At 43.7% G+C, this 15,208-nt stretch overlaps 1 long non-coding RNA gene across 1 annotated transcript; it reads left to right on the top strand.

The window, feature by feature from the left end:
• The first annotated feature begins 8,683 nt into the window (after positions 1 to 8,683).
• LOC309528903 lies at positions 8,684 to 13,536 on the top strand. Its single transcript, XR_014217974.1, has 4 exons — positions 8,684 to 8,759; positions 9,764 to 9,844; positions 11,262 to 11,391; positions 13,352 to 13,536. It is a non-coding gene; the product is annotated as an uncharacterized lncRNA (long non-coding RNA).
• The last annotated feature ends 1,672 nt before the right edge of the window (positions 13,537 to 15,208 follow it).

Below are 15,208 nucleotides of genomic sequence, written 5' to 3'. Positions count from 1 at the left end.
CATACTTTGCATAGTGTGAGCTATATTCACCAAGGCTTTAAGATAGGCCAAGTTCTTATTTTATTTTACAAGAAGAGAACTGAGGGTTGGAGAAAAGCAATGTGCCAAAAGAAACCCCCACCAACAATGCAATATTTATTAAAACTAGTATTATTTAGGCTATTTACCTCACTTGAGTCTCCTAGGTATTCAAAGGAGCTCAGCACGGGACAATCTTTTTCACTCCTCACCATCAATCTAATCTTCCTTGGTGGGTATTATGAGGTGAACGATGTGAAAAATCATAAAGAAATGGGAGCCCTGAAAGTACTGTAAAAATTGTGACAAGTCACATTTCTTAGGCACACAAAATTCAGATACACTGGTACCCCTAGTTGTGGACACGATCCGTTCCAGAGTGTCATTAGCACCCCAAAAAGTCCACAACTAGAGTGGCACTTCTGCGCAAGCGTGGAGTGCAATAGAGAGTTTCTGCGCATGTGTGAAGCGTGCAGAACTCCTGCGCATGTGAACGTGGCGAACCCCGGAAGTAAACACTTCAGGGTTTGCAGCGTTCGCAAGCCGAAAAGATGCAACATGAACCTAACACAACACAAGGTATGACTGTACAGGTTTTCATTCTTCGCCTCCCAAGGTAGTGGGCTTTTCTGTAGCTAGATTGACAACTCTAAAGATGCTTTGTGGTGCGGTCGTAAATGGAACCATTGTCAAATGCTACTCCACACCACTTACTTTTCCCCAATATAATTTGCCAAAATTAAGTAATGATCACTGATGAATGCAGCAAGCAATAGAATGGACTCCCTTGGGAGGTTGTGGACTCTCCTTCCTTGGAGGTTTTTAACCAGTCATGGATGCTTTAGCTGAGATTCCTGCATCACAGAGAGTTGGACAGCAGCTGGAGACTTTTTCAGGTGGTTCGCAATTTAGCGGAACCACCTGCTACATCGGGGCCCAGTACGGGCCACATGTTCTCCTGCAAGTTTTTTTGAAGATTAAGTCACTCAGATTCAGGAAGAGGTAGACTCCACCGTGGGAGCAGGGCCAGGGTGGGAGAGTGCTAGAGTCCTGTCTTGTCAAGTTGTGTGGGATCAATTCCAATCTGTTATCTCCGAGGATGTGGACAGGCTGCTTGGACGAGTGAAACCAACCACCTGTCTCCTTGATCCTTGCCCATCCTGGCTTATAAAAGCTGGCCGGGAAGGGCTGAGCGATGGGCTTCGTGGGGTGGTGATGGCTTCCCTCCGTGAGGGAGCCTTCCCAGACCCACTGAAAGAGGCGGTTATTAAACCGCTTCTTAAAAAACCATCTTTAGACCCGGCCAGTATGGCCAACTATCGCCCAGTCTTGAATCTTCCATTCTTGGGCAAGGTGATTGAGCGAGTGGTTGCTGAACAACTCCAGGCACGCCTGGAAAAAGCGGACCATTTGGATCCCTTCCAGTCGGGATTCAGGCCTCATCATGGGACTGAAACTGCCTTGGTCGCACTGGTCGATGATCTCTGGTGGGCTAGGGACAAAGGTGAGAGCTGCTTCCTAGTTCTGCTGGATCTCTCAGCAGCGTTTGATACCATTGACCATAATATCCTTCTGGACCATCTTGAGGGGCTGGGAGCTGGGGGCACTGTCATACAGTGGTTCCGCTCCTTCCTCCTGGGCCGTGTTCAGAAAGTGGTGGGGGGGATGAGTGTTCAGACCCTTGGGCTCTCACTTGTGGGGTGCCTCAGGGTTCTGTCCTCTCCCCCATGCTTTTCAACATTTATATGCGGCCGCTGGGAGAGATCATCGGGGGATTTGGGCTGGGTGTTCATCAGTATGCGGATGATACCCAGCTCTACCTCTCTTTCAAATCAGAACCAGTGAAGGCAGTGAAGGTCCTGTGTGAGTGCCTGGAGGCGGTTGGAGCATGGATGGCGGCTAACAGATTGAGGTTGAATCCTGACAAGACAGAAGTACTGTTTTTGGGGGACAGGCGGCGGGCAGGTGTGGAGGATTCCCTGGTCCTGAATGGGGTAACTGTGCCCCTGAAGGACCAAGTGTGCAGCCTGGGAGTCATTTTGGACTCACAGCTGTCCATGGAGGCACAGGTCAAATCTGTGTCCAGGGCAGCTGTTTACCAGCTCCATCTGGTACACAGGCTGAGACCCTATCTGTCTACGGACTGCCTCACCAGAGTGGTGCATGCTAGGACTACTGCAATGCGCTCTACGTGGGGCTACCTTTGAAGGTGACCCAGAAACTACAACTAATCCAGAATGCGGCAGCTAGACTGGTGACTGGGAGTGGCCGCCGAGACCATATAACACTGGTCTTGAAAGACCTACATTGGCTCCCAGTACGTTTCCGAGCACAATTCAAAGTGTTGGTGCTGACCTTTAAAGCCCTAAATGGCCTCGGTCCAGTATATCTGAAAGAGCGTCTCCACCTCCATCGTTCTACCCGGACACTGAGGTCCAGCACCGAGGGCCTTCAGGCGGTTCCCTCACTGCGATAAGCCAAGTTACAGGGAACCAGGCAGAGGGCCTTCTCGGTTGTGGTGCCCTCCCTGTGGAATGCCCTTCCACCAGATGTCAAAGAGAACAAGTACCAGACTTTTAGAGGACATCTGAAGGCAGCCCTGTTTAGGGAAGCTTTTAATGTTTGATGTATTACAGTATTTTAATATTTTTTGGGAAGCCGCCCAGAGTGGCTGGGGAAGCTCAGCCAGATGGGCGGGGTATAAATAATAAATTAATATTATTAGACTAGATGACCCTTGGGTCCCTTCCAACTCTACAATTTTATGATGGAAATTGAAGACCATGGTATCATAATGCATAAACGTATGGTGTGAATGTGGTCCAGGCCTGCTATTACCTGCCTTGAGGTTGCTATGGCTTTGTTGAATTGTATTAATCATGTTGATGAATGATTTCTGATCCTTTCTGATCCTTTGAATGACTATGATTTTATTGAATCGCATTCATCATTTTGCTGAATTTATTGTTTGCCTCATTTATGTGCCGTTGTGTTTGATCGTGTTGTGATTGCAATGTTTGTTGCTTTTTAATGGTACTGTGAATGTTGTGAGCTGCTTTGAGCTTGGCATTTGTCGCTGGAAAAGCAGGACACAAACATTAAATCAAATCAAATATCCCGAGGCCCAAAATGTGAATTAAAATGAAGAAATGCACCCTTCTTCCACTGCGAAGTTGGGGAAGTGTTATTTGAAACACACACGGACTCAGTGAGGCCCAGTAGACTTTGCCCACACAAAACGAGTGTTTGCCCCAGAAATAGGAAGCTAGACGAGGCCTGATTTCTCAAAATATAGTGCTGTGCCTCTCTTTCTCAACAAAAACAAATATCGCAGTGCATTTTTCAGTGAAAGAAATAAATTGACCCATGACTCTCATCCACCTAAGCAGCATATTTGAAATCCATTACCCCCTGCTTCTTTGCTCTTCAGAGTTGGGTTGTAAATTTAAAGTCACCAGGTCAGCTTTGAGGTCTATAAAACCAATTTCTCGTGCAGCTTTGGTTTTGAAATATAGGTGTGCAGAGGGCAATGAGAGGATTCCGGTTCTACAGGTTCACCTGTATTTTAGATAAATATTAGTTCTCAGTTGGATGTGGGATGCAGAGTGCATCGTGTATATAGGACATTTTTTAAAAAAAGGTTTAGCTTTTTATAATTTTATAATAGGCAAAAATAAAGATGGATTTGAGCCCCATGTTGGGCAAAAGATTCCTGCATTGCAGGGGGGTGGACTAGATGACCCTTGTGGTCCTTTTTAACTCTATAATTCTATGATTATTTGGGCTTATTTCTAACTTTACAATTCTGATTGTTTGGGTTTCCTCTCTGCACATGAATTATTCGGCCAGCAAATGTCAACATAAAACATGTTCAAACTATTGCAATTGTCTGTGCTGCTTATCAGTCTGGCATAACTGTTGAATTTGCTGAAAGATAAATATTCTTGGGGCCGTCCAATGCAGGATTCAGAACAGACAAAAGAAAAGCATCTCAGCACATAAATAAAAAATGGGAATCGCTCCTATAAGATGTGGAGACGGCTGCCAACTTGAAAGGGTTTCAAAGAGTATAAAGACAGAACAAAAACTATGTAAATCCTAGTCTCCAAAAACAGATTTAGAGGCAGTGGTACATGACCCCAGTCAAGCTTGCAAAAATCTATCATCTGCCCGATAATAAATGTTGGAAATGTAAAGAAACTGAAGGTACGTTCTTTCACCTTTGGTGGACGTGCCCAAGGATTAAGGCTTTCTGGGAGATGATAGATAATGAATTGAAAAAGGTATTTAAATATACCTTCTTGAAGAAACCAGAGGCCTTTCTCCTAGGCATAGTCGGCCAATTGGTGCCAAAGAAGGACAGAATTTTTTTTATGTATGCCACAACAGCAGCAAGAATACTCATTGCAAAGTATTGGAAGACACAAGATCTACCCACCCTGGAAGAATGGCAGATGAAGGTGATGGACTATATGGAACTGGCGGAAATGACTGGCAAAATCCGAGACCAGGGAGAAGAGTCGGTGGAAGAAGATTGGAAGAAATTTAAAGACTATCTACAGAAATATTGTAAAATTAATGAATGTTAGAATGATGTTGGATAGAAACTAAGTGGTCTTTAGCTGTAATGCTATAAGAGAATATGAGAAAATGGTTATTAATAGGTAAAAAATTAATGTTATAATATTTTAAAATTGAAGATTAAGATGATTGAAGAGGGGAGGGATTTGCTGAATGAAAAATTTGAATTGGAATACAGAAATGGGATGCGTGAGGAGGTCTGGGAAATAAGCAAATGAAAATATGTGATGGAAAGACTGAATTGTTTTTAACTATTTTTATTTTGTATTTTCCTTTTTCCCCCCTTTCTATTTTGTAATTTTTTTGAAAATCTTAATAAATATCTTATTAAAAAAAACAGATTTAGAGGCAGAATTGGGTAGGATTACAATGCAAAGTGCTGCTAAGATATCTACAAGAACAGAATGAATCTACAGAACACTTTGAATTGTGCTCAGAAACGTAATGGGAGCCAATGTAGGTCTTTCAGGACCAGTGTTATATGGTCTCGGTGGCCACTCCCAATCACCAGTCTAGCTGCTGCATTCTGGATTAGTTGCAGTTTCCAGGTCACCTTCAAAGGTAGCCCCATGTAGAGTGCGTTGCAGTAGTCCAAGTTGGAGATAATCAGAGCATGCACCACTCTGGCGAGGCAGTCGGCGGGCAGGTAGGGTCTCAGCCTGTGTACCAGATGGAGCTGATAGACAAGTGCCCTGGACATCAAATTGACCTGTGCCTCCATGGACAGCTGTGAGTCCAAAATGTCTCCCAGGCTGCGCACCTGCTCCTTCAGGGGCACAGTGACCCCATTCAGGACCAGGGAGTCATCCACACCCACCCTGCCCCATTCCCACAAAAACACTACTTCTGTCTTGTCAGGATTCAACCTCAAACTGTTAGCCGGCATCCATCCTCCAACCGCCTCCAGACACACAGGACCTTCACCGCCTTCATTGGTTCCGATTTTAAAGACAGATAGAGCTGGGTATGATCCGCATACTGATGAATACCCAGCCCAAACCTGCTGATGATCTCTCCCAGCGGCTTCATATAGATGTTAAAAAGCATGGGGAGAGGATGGAACCCTGAGGTACCCCACAAGTGAGAGCACTTCACTGTTGGAGACAATATGGCTCTGAATGCTTGTCCAAAATCGCAAATGGAGAGAGTGCTGTCACACTTGTGAACTTCCCAGAGGTTGACCAAGAACAGGGTGCTGCAGTAGATGAGCCTTGTCCAACATGACTTTTTTTTATCCCCCCCCTCTATTTTTATGTCCCCCAAAACTCTGCATTTTATCTGAGTACTTGATTTACACCTGCCAATGTAGCATTTCAATTAACCCGCCATTTACATTGTGGTTTTTATTTCTGCATTGTTACCAGTTGGTTATGAACAATAGCCTCAATTTGTTTCAGAACCGAAGTTGCTTTCCTTTCGGGGGGGGGGGCAAAAAGATGAGGTCACTCACAGAGCAAATCTCTGATCCATCTGCAAAGCAACTAAGCAGGAGGCAATGAATGTAAAACATTCTGCTCATGTGGGGTTTTCCTTGGTGAGTTAATTTTTTCCATATATAAGGAATGCAATGAAATCTTTATCTTCGGCTGAAGATGATAACAGAGCATCGTAAAGGGAGAAAATACTTCTCTTAAGCTAACATTTTAAAAGTTGCAAAACACTGGTTAAAATGTAAGTGTTATAAATCAGCCCAGTTCAGCTGGAAGAACAAACTGGATATGTGTGTTTAGGCCTCATCAGAAGATGCACCACCTTAGAGCAGGAAGAAAAAGGAAATTACCTGTCTATCCAGGCTCCTCTGAACTTTCCCAAAATGACATTGTGACATTGACAGTTTTTTTTTATTTTCCATTCCTTCCAAATGATATCTAGCATGGAATTTTCCTTTTTCACAGATGCTGCACACCGGATTGACATCCCCAAGCTCTCATTCCTCCATGAGTGTATATGTGAGATTAATATTTATTTTTTTTAAGGCCAGGGTACACTTGTTCCCCTTGAATTGCATTTGCCATTTTACTCCCCATTCGCACAGTCCTTTTGCAGCTCTTCACAATCCCTTTTAGCATTATAGATAGAGCTGCTTCTGAAGACGGTTTGGAAACTTCAGCTGGTGCAGAATTCAGCAGCCAGGTTGCTCACTGGAACAAGACGGTCTGAGCATATTACAACTATCGTGGTCCAACTGCACTGGCTACCAGTGAGTTTCCGGGCCCAATTCAAAGTGCTGGTTTTGACCTATAAACCTTAATCGGCTCAGGATCACAATACCTCAAGGCCCGCCTCTTTCCATATGAACCAACCCAGACCCTGAGATCACCTTCTGAGGCCCTCCTTCGTGTCCCTCCTCCTTGAGAGGTCCAAAGGGTGGCAACACGAGAACAGGGCCTTCTCTGCAGTGGCTCCCCATCTGTGGCATGTTCTCCCCAGGGAAGTTTGTCTGGCACATTCATCACGCACCTTTAGGCACCAGGCAAAAACGTTCCTTTTTAACCAGGCCTTTGGTTGATGTGTTTGACATCCTGTACCCTTTTAAAATATGGTTGTTTTCTGGAAGGGTGTTATTGGGTTGTTGTTTATATTCTAATTATATATGTTGTGATCTTTTCTGTGAACTGCCCTGAAACTCTGGGTATAGGGTGGTAAATAAACTCAGTAAATAACAACAACAACAACAACAACAACAACAACAACAATTTATTACCAACAATCATGGCCACCTTACTGTTCACTCCTAACTCAAGATCATTTATGAACGAGTTTAAAAGCACAGGCCCCAATACTGATCCTTGAAGGACTCCATTTTCTACACCTGTCTATTGATAGAATTATCTATTTGTTCCTAGTCTATGCTTCCTGCTGCCGAACCAGTTTATGATGCACAGAAGGCCCTCTCCTCTTATTCCATGACTGCTAACCTTACTCAGAGTCTGTGATGAGATACCTTGCTGAAAGTTTTTTGGAAGTCCAAGTACACTATGTCAACCAGATCATCTCAATATATATACTTGTCAATCTATATTTTCATGTAGGACTGGGAATGTTCCCTGCCTGAAACCCAGGAGAGCTGCTGCCAGCCAGTGTAGACAATACTGAACCAGATGGGCCAATGGTCTCTCTCCTTATGAAGCACTTTCCTGCCCTTCTGAAAGTCATATTCCCACAGTGATTCAGCATGGTCCATTGTTCTAATCTTGCAATCCATGAAACAATGTTTATTTGGTTTTACAAATATAGAATTATAACAATACAAAATACATATCCATATTTGGAGGTTTTTCTGAATCACTTCCCACCTTCCCCTCTATGGATCCTATTGTCAACCTTTTCAACTGCATATTGTTTCATAATCCATATTTTAGGTCTCTCAATTTTGTGCATAATACTTGCTACATTGCAAGTGTTATTGCAACCCTGCTAATGTTTTCAACTACTTACAGTGGTCTTCCAAATAAATTGTAATTTTTTCCCTATTTTTATTGAGGTTTTGGTGTTCTGGGTTCCTGAGCTTTCCAGTCTATTTTTTTCCTTTGTGCCTGTATCAGTCATTTTCAAAACAAAGTTTTACAAAGTTTCACACTCAAGGTTACAGTACTTCACCAAAATACAATATGCAGCTGTTACTAGACTTTTTCTCTTTTCCCTCTCCCCCTCCCTCTTTCCCACAGATATTCTAAATAATGTAACAAAAAGAAAAGACAATTTAATTGGTACGTGGGAAGAGAGTAGAAGATAGGGAAAAAAGTCTAAGATATAGATTCAAGATATTACAAGATTTGGTGGGTCTTTATGCTGCAATGTAATCCAGTATGTCCCAGGTCTTTCCAAACTAGATTTAAATTCAAATATAGAGGCAAATGTTGTATCCAAATTGTAATCCAAAACTTCCAATAAATCCAATTGTTGTATTCTGTAAATACGGAACTAAATTTCAACTCTGTCTCTTTTCACGTCGGATGCTATGATGGGACTATGCTGAGAATCCTGGCTCCAATCACAGGAGGGCTGGGACATTTTGTTCTAAGGAGGAGTCGGTGTTTTGTTCTAATTGTCCATGGGCTGAACATACTGAAACAGTCTTCTTGTCTTCTTGTTCATCCAGTCCAAATGCAACTTGGACCGAGAACAAAGGCAGTCAATGGAAACAGCGTTCCACAAAGGTAAAAATGTTCCTCATAGTTTCAACTTATCTGGTATTGGAAAAATCTTACAAGCAGAGGGGACAGCAAAACTACCGGTAACTTTACCAGGAGAGGCTCATAAATAATCAGGTTATGGCGATTGCAACATACCCTGGTCATTGCAGGAATGTTCTGGGATGCATTGATTTCCTAACAGCCATTGCAATTCGTTTTTCTAGTGAAGGGAATTGAAATATACTCGGAGTTGAGAGTGGATTTCATGCTCTTTATTCAGCTCATAGTGGTGAGGAGGAATGGAAGTTCCTCCAGAATGTCTGCTTTATATACATTATTTACACAATGGGCTCCACGTGATTGGCTAATTCCGGGATACTCCAGTAGGGTGGCTCCTGTGGACCAATCATACTGCTGCATTCTGGGTTCTGTTGTTCTAGGACCAATCAGACTGCTGCATTTTGGATCCTATTCAACTCAGTACATAACAGCAATAATGGTTATTGAAACAACCCTGTAAGATGGGCCACTTTATTCGCTTTTTTTAAATGAATGGCGCTTAAAGGTGAGGTTGCAGTCATGGGCCATCGGGGTGGCCAATTTAGTGCTGCTAACACAGTGGTGGTTGGAATTAACCCCCAGAGGCACACTCCATTGTCTTTCAAGACAGATGGATGCTAGCCACAATGTCACTGCACGATTTAATTTGCACGCCCGTCCTTTTTAAATAACTGCTAGGGCTGTGTGCCGCCCCATCACAGGGCTGGATCCACGCCTCCATAGCATGCCATTCTGCCACAGACCACCCAAAGGACCACCAGAATGGGACAGAAGGACCCACAAATGTAGGGTTGTTTTTTGGGGGAGCTACATTTGGAAGTGGGAGGTAATACACGCAGGGCCATCTAAAGTGGGAAGGTGCATTAAAGCCATTAAGCTCAGAGAAAGTTTGTTTTATTGCACAAGAGTGTAAAAAAGGAGACTTTGTTCCACTTGTTCTCTTTTGTCTCCCCCACTTCTCTTCTAAGGGTGTTGAGAAACAATATAAGTTTCAGCTATGAGGCCTTTCTTCTGCACCCTCATTTTTTTTGTACTCCTGACTATTACAGGTATGCTGGTCCCATTCCCACCCCACCCCCCCAGTTTTTATCTTTACAGTATATCTGAAGGAGCATCTCCACCCCCATTGTTCTACCCGGACACTGAGGTCCAGCACCGAGGGCCTTCTGGCGGTTCCCTCACTGCGAGAAGCCAAGTTACAGGGAACCAGGCAGAGGGCCTTCTTGGTAGTGGCGCCTTCCCTGTGGAACACCCTCCCACCAGATGTTAAAGAGAACAACAACTACCAGGCTTTCAGAAGACATCTGAAGGCAGCCCTGTTTAGGGAAGCTTTTAATGTTTCATGTATTATAGTATTTTAATATTCTTTTGGAAGCCGCCCAGAGTGGCTGGGGAAGCCAAGCCAGATGGGCGGGGTATAAATAAATTATTATTATTATTATTATTATTATTATTATTATTATTATTATTATTATTGCAGAAATATGCTGTTACTTCTCTTTGTGGAAGGCAGTCCAACCCGTGGATTGTTAAGTCACTCTCGGAATTTCCCGGTAGGGCTAGGAAAGGCCTCTGTCTGAAACACTGGGTTCTTTAATAGAGATGGAGGAGAAATTCAGTTTGGTCCACATTGCAATGTGGAGCTCCTTAATTCTCACTTTCCAAATCAATGCTTGAACTAAAACACATCTCTCTTTTGAAATTTGAAGATTTTCAAGCAAATAATATGCATAGAAATATATTAACAAAAATATCTTAAGATATTGTAATGCTAATGCAAAACTGCATAACAGCAAGGGAAATAACTTGCAAAATATGTATATTATATACTACTGGTAGTACGAATACATTTAGGGACGCGGGTGGCGCTGTGGTCTAAACCACTGAGCCTCTTGGGCTTGCTGATCGGAAGGTTGGCGCTTCGAATCCCCACCACGGAGTGAGCTCCTGTTGCTCTGTCCCAACTCCTGCCAACCTAGGAGTTCAAAAGCATATCAGCACAAGTAGATAAACAGGTACCGCTGCAGCGTGAAGGTAAACGGCATTTCCATGTGCTCTTGCTTCTGTCATGGTGTTTCATTGTGCCACAAGCGGTTTAGCCATGCTGGTCACATGGCCCGGAAAGCTGTCTGCAGACAAATGCCAGTTCCCTTGGCCTGAAAGCGAGATGAATGTCGCAACCCCATAGTTGCCTTTGACTGGACTTAACCATCCAGGAATCCTTTACCTTTTTCACCTTACTAATACATTTATTTTACCCCTCCTTTCTCCCAGACAGGGACTCAAGGCTGCTCATAGATAAAATAAGAACAGTTAAAAGCATAAGGGGAAGACCAAATCATTACAAAAACAATTAAACATTAATATAATTAATACTGGGCTGAGAAAGGTCCCCCAACCCTGACAGAAGACTTTAAAGCTGGGCTGAAAACCCTCTGACATTCTCTTTCTTCTTTGCTTGCACAGGATTGTGTACTGACATTCGGAAGGCGAAGGATTGCAAAAAGGCCCACGGTAAATGCAGGCATGCCATGTGTTTGCACGACCCCTGGCAGCGGATTGGGAAGTGCGACTTCAAACGTTTTTGCTGTGTCAAGTAAGCTCGAAAGCCGAAGAGACAACAGGAGCATATTGGCAGTCAATGCATTTAAAAATGCGGGATTGGGGTGGGGGGAGGGGTATGTGCTTATTTGTGATCTGAACCGACCCTTCCCTGCAAAATTTAGAGGTTTTGCATTTTGTGCAAGCTGCATTCCTGCGCAACTGTAGGAAGGGAGAGTGCAATTGTATTTGAATCCCGCTTGCGGGTTTCCCACAGGCATCTGTTTGGCTGCTGTAAGAGTCCAGATGGGTCACTGGCCTGATTTAGCAGAATCTTCTTATGATCTTAGTTCCCCACCCCCCCAAAAATCTGGCGATTTGTGTGTGACTGAGGATGATCTTGGCTGCCACCTATGAAACATTTATGATGGAGTGCTTAAAACCAACTGAAAGTATTGGGAAGAAGAAGAAGAGGAGGAGGAGGTGGAGTTTGGATTTGATATCCCGCTTTATCACTACCCAAAGGAGTCTCAAAGCAGCTAACATTCTCCTTTCCCTTCCTCCCCCACAACAAACACTCTATGAGGTGAGTGGGGCTGAGAGACTTCAGAGAAGTGTGACTGGCCCAAGGTCACCCAGCAGCTGCATCTAGAGGAGCGGAGACGCGAACCCGGTTCACCAGATTACGAGTCTACCGCTCTTAACCACTACACCACACTGGCTCACACTGGAAGAACACCTCTTCATTTCTGATCTGAGCAATATTTCGCAGTAGGGGTGGCTGAATCATTTTTGGTCCCCTTAATATTTTGGGGGTAGGGGCTGCCCCCCCAATGTCCCATGAGTGTGGAGGTGAAGCTCAAAGCCCAGTGTGGTGTGGCCCCATGGCCGGCTCCTTCTCTCCTTCTCCTGCCATGGAGGGGCAGGAGAGTCAAAGCAGCCTCCTAATGATGGCAGCACCAGGAGGACATGGAGGAGGAGCCACGGGTCATTGAAGCTGCACTGCTGCTGGATATGTCTCTGCCCCTTGCTCCTCCCAACATCCTGACATCATGCCCTGGACATCAGGGTGTCATTTGATGTCATGTGTGTGACGTTCCAATCGCCCTCGCAAGCTGGCGCCTCTGGTTTGCAGATATTGGTGGGAGACAGGGTGGGAAGGAAATAGACTAGTCAGGAGAAATGACACTAAGGATTTTAAATTAAGTACTACCAGCTTCATTGAGTAGGTGGTTGAGATCTTCCTGGCAGCAGTGGGCATGTTGAGCAATTTCAGGTTCCCCCTGCCTGTTGGCTTTTCAGAAATGCTGAGCAGAACAACACACTGTTTGGATGCCAAATAAGAGGTCCAATAATGGAGCAGCAGTTCTGACTGCTGGATCCATGTATTGATGGGAGTTACCACATCTGGAAGGCCACTATGATTTTATAGGGTTGAAGCCAATGTTACCCAATGCTCAGATTGGACCCCTTGAAAATAGAAGATGTTGCTCTTTTCTTTTGGCTGTTCTGAACCTTCCAACATTCAATTTCATTGGATGGACCTGAGTTCCAGTATTAGGAGGAAGTAGATGCTTCTCCATCTACTTTTATTCCAAACCCCTTAGTTGTATTTTCTCTAAACTAAAAAGCCCCTAATGTTGGAACCTTTCCTTATAGTGGAGGTGCACTATTGTCTTGAAAATTTGGGTTGACTTTTTCATGCTGCATGCATGAACACTTTTATGAGGGGGTAGGAATAAACAAATGATGAAGATATGTTACGCTGTAGTAATCTCTCCATGCCCAAACTGTTTAATCCTAGAGGAATCGTGTACTTGTCGTAACCTGGACAAGTAATTTCAGTGGAAAGACAGTACTTATAAACATTTGATTATCTCCTAGAATCCATGCTCTTAATATCCTCTCAGTCACCTTCCATGTGGGGATGCCTCGGCACAGTAAGCCTTGGGTTGATGGTAACAGAATTGTTTTCCCAAAACAGTGAACTCTCACAGTCTCTCTTGTCTTTGTAGGAAAACAACCAAGTAGCCTCCTGAATGATAACTTGCCGTGGATCATATCTCTTGCTTGAAATGTTTAAGATCTGCTTAAGCACTCTGGCCTCTGAGCAAATGTTGGCGGTGAGAGAAGATGGAGAAATCAATGCTCAAGGAATGCATTCTCTAAATATCCTCTAAAATAAAGCTGCTGTGCAATTTGTGTGTGTCTAAATGGTGTTCGTGCTTTAATGTCCCAAGTCTGGGTGAAGGAAGCTTGTCTTAGTCCCTCTTGCATCTTTTTTTGAATCTTTTTATTTTTACTTGGGTTGTAAATTGCTTCTGGACTTAGGAAGCTACCTTAGACTCTCATTCTCCCTGACAGTAAGAGCTGTTCGACAGTGGAATTTGCTGCCAAGGAGTGTGGGGGAGTCTCCTTCTTTGGAGGTCTTTAAGCAGAGGCTTGACAACCATATGTCAGGAGTGCTCTGATGGTGTTTCCTGCTTGGCAGGGGGTTGGACTCGATGGCCCTTGTGGTCTCTTCCAACTCTATGATTCTATGGTCACAGGGGAGCAGTCATGCAGTGAAAATTGCAGTGGGTTAAGAGCAGTTACTTTTTACCCAATATCTCCAATATATGTTGTCTGCAGAGCACTGAAGAGGTCTGGGTTTTGTTCCACATGATTTTTTTAAAAAAACTTAGCAACTTAATTTAAGTTTTTAGAAAAATTCTTCAAGGCACTGCTTTAGCATAATGAACTCAGGGCTCCTCAGAGCTCCTTGGATAGCAGTTTAGACAGCCTCATGTCATTTAGCCTATTAGAAGTCTACCTCAGAGGACACAAATAAACACATGTTGTGGGAATACACAAGTTAATTATTGTTCTAAATTTTACTGTGAACCTGACGTGTACTAATATATTTTCACCAAAAACTGGCTGCAAACGGGGGGGGGGGGAGTTTATGTCTAATGTGATATATTGCTGTACAGTGGTACCTCAGGATACATACGCTTCAGGTTACATACACTTCAGGTTACAGACTCTGCTAACCCAGAAATAGTACCTCGGGTTAAGAACTTTGCTTCAGGATGAGAACAGAAATCATGTTCTGGTGGTGCGGCGGCAGCAGGAGGCCCCACTAGCTAAAGTGGTGTTTCAGGTTAAGAACAGTTTCAGGTTAAGAATGGACCTCCAGAACGAATTACCGCATATTTTGCTCTATAAAACACACTTTTCCCCTCCTCAAAAGTAAGGGGAAATGTGTGTGCGTCTTATGGAGCGAATGCAGGCTGTGCGGCAGAAAAGCAAGAGGCTATCCCAGAAGCCAGATCCCTCTTGCTGTTCTGGCTTCTGGGATTCAGAATATTTTTTTTCTTGTTTTCCTCCTCCAAAAACTAGGCGCATCTTATCATCTGGTGCGTCTTATAGAGCAAAAAATACGGTAAGTACTTAACCCAAGGTACCACTGTAATTCTTTTAGTAAAATTGCTCACTAGCTTTTGTTGACCCACCCAGTTGGGATGTACTTAAGGTAGGGCAAGCAGAAATTCTAACAAGGGTCAAACCAAGGATTGCAACTGGTCACATTTACATTTTGGCAATAAATACTCTTGAAAAGTGTCTGGTCTAAAGTATAAATAATGGAAGAATAGAAGTTTTCAGTTTTATTAATTGTTGTTTTTGTGTGTGCAGCTCTGATTTCACCCCCCCCCAAAAAAAAGATGAAGAACTTCTCAGGTGATCACTCCCAAATAACTCAACAACTTTTTACCTCTTGAAATATGGCAACCCTAATGATGATGATGGGAGACCCAATTTGTGAAACCCTGCCCTAGAGAATGCACTTCTTGCAGTTATGCTTCACCTTGTCCCAAATGGTTTCCTGGGAA

The sequence above is a fragment of the Podarcis vaucheri genome, assembly GCF_965113315.1.
Source record: "Podarcis vaucheri genome assembly, chromosome: 3".
NCBI classification, from domain to species: domain Eukaryota; kingdom Metazoa; phylum Chordata; class Lepidosauria; order Squamata; family Lacertidae; genus Podarcis; species Podarcis vaucheri.
Note: the sequence above shows the minus strand (reverse complement) of the source record. Positions and strands in the feature narration are given on the sequence as shown.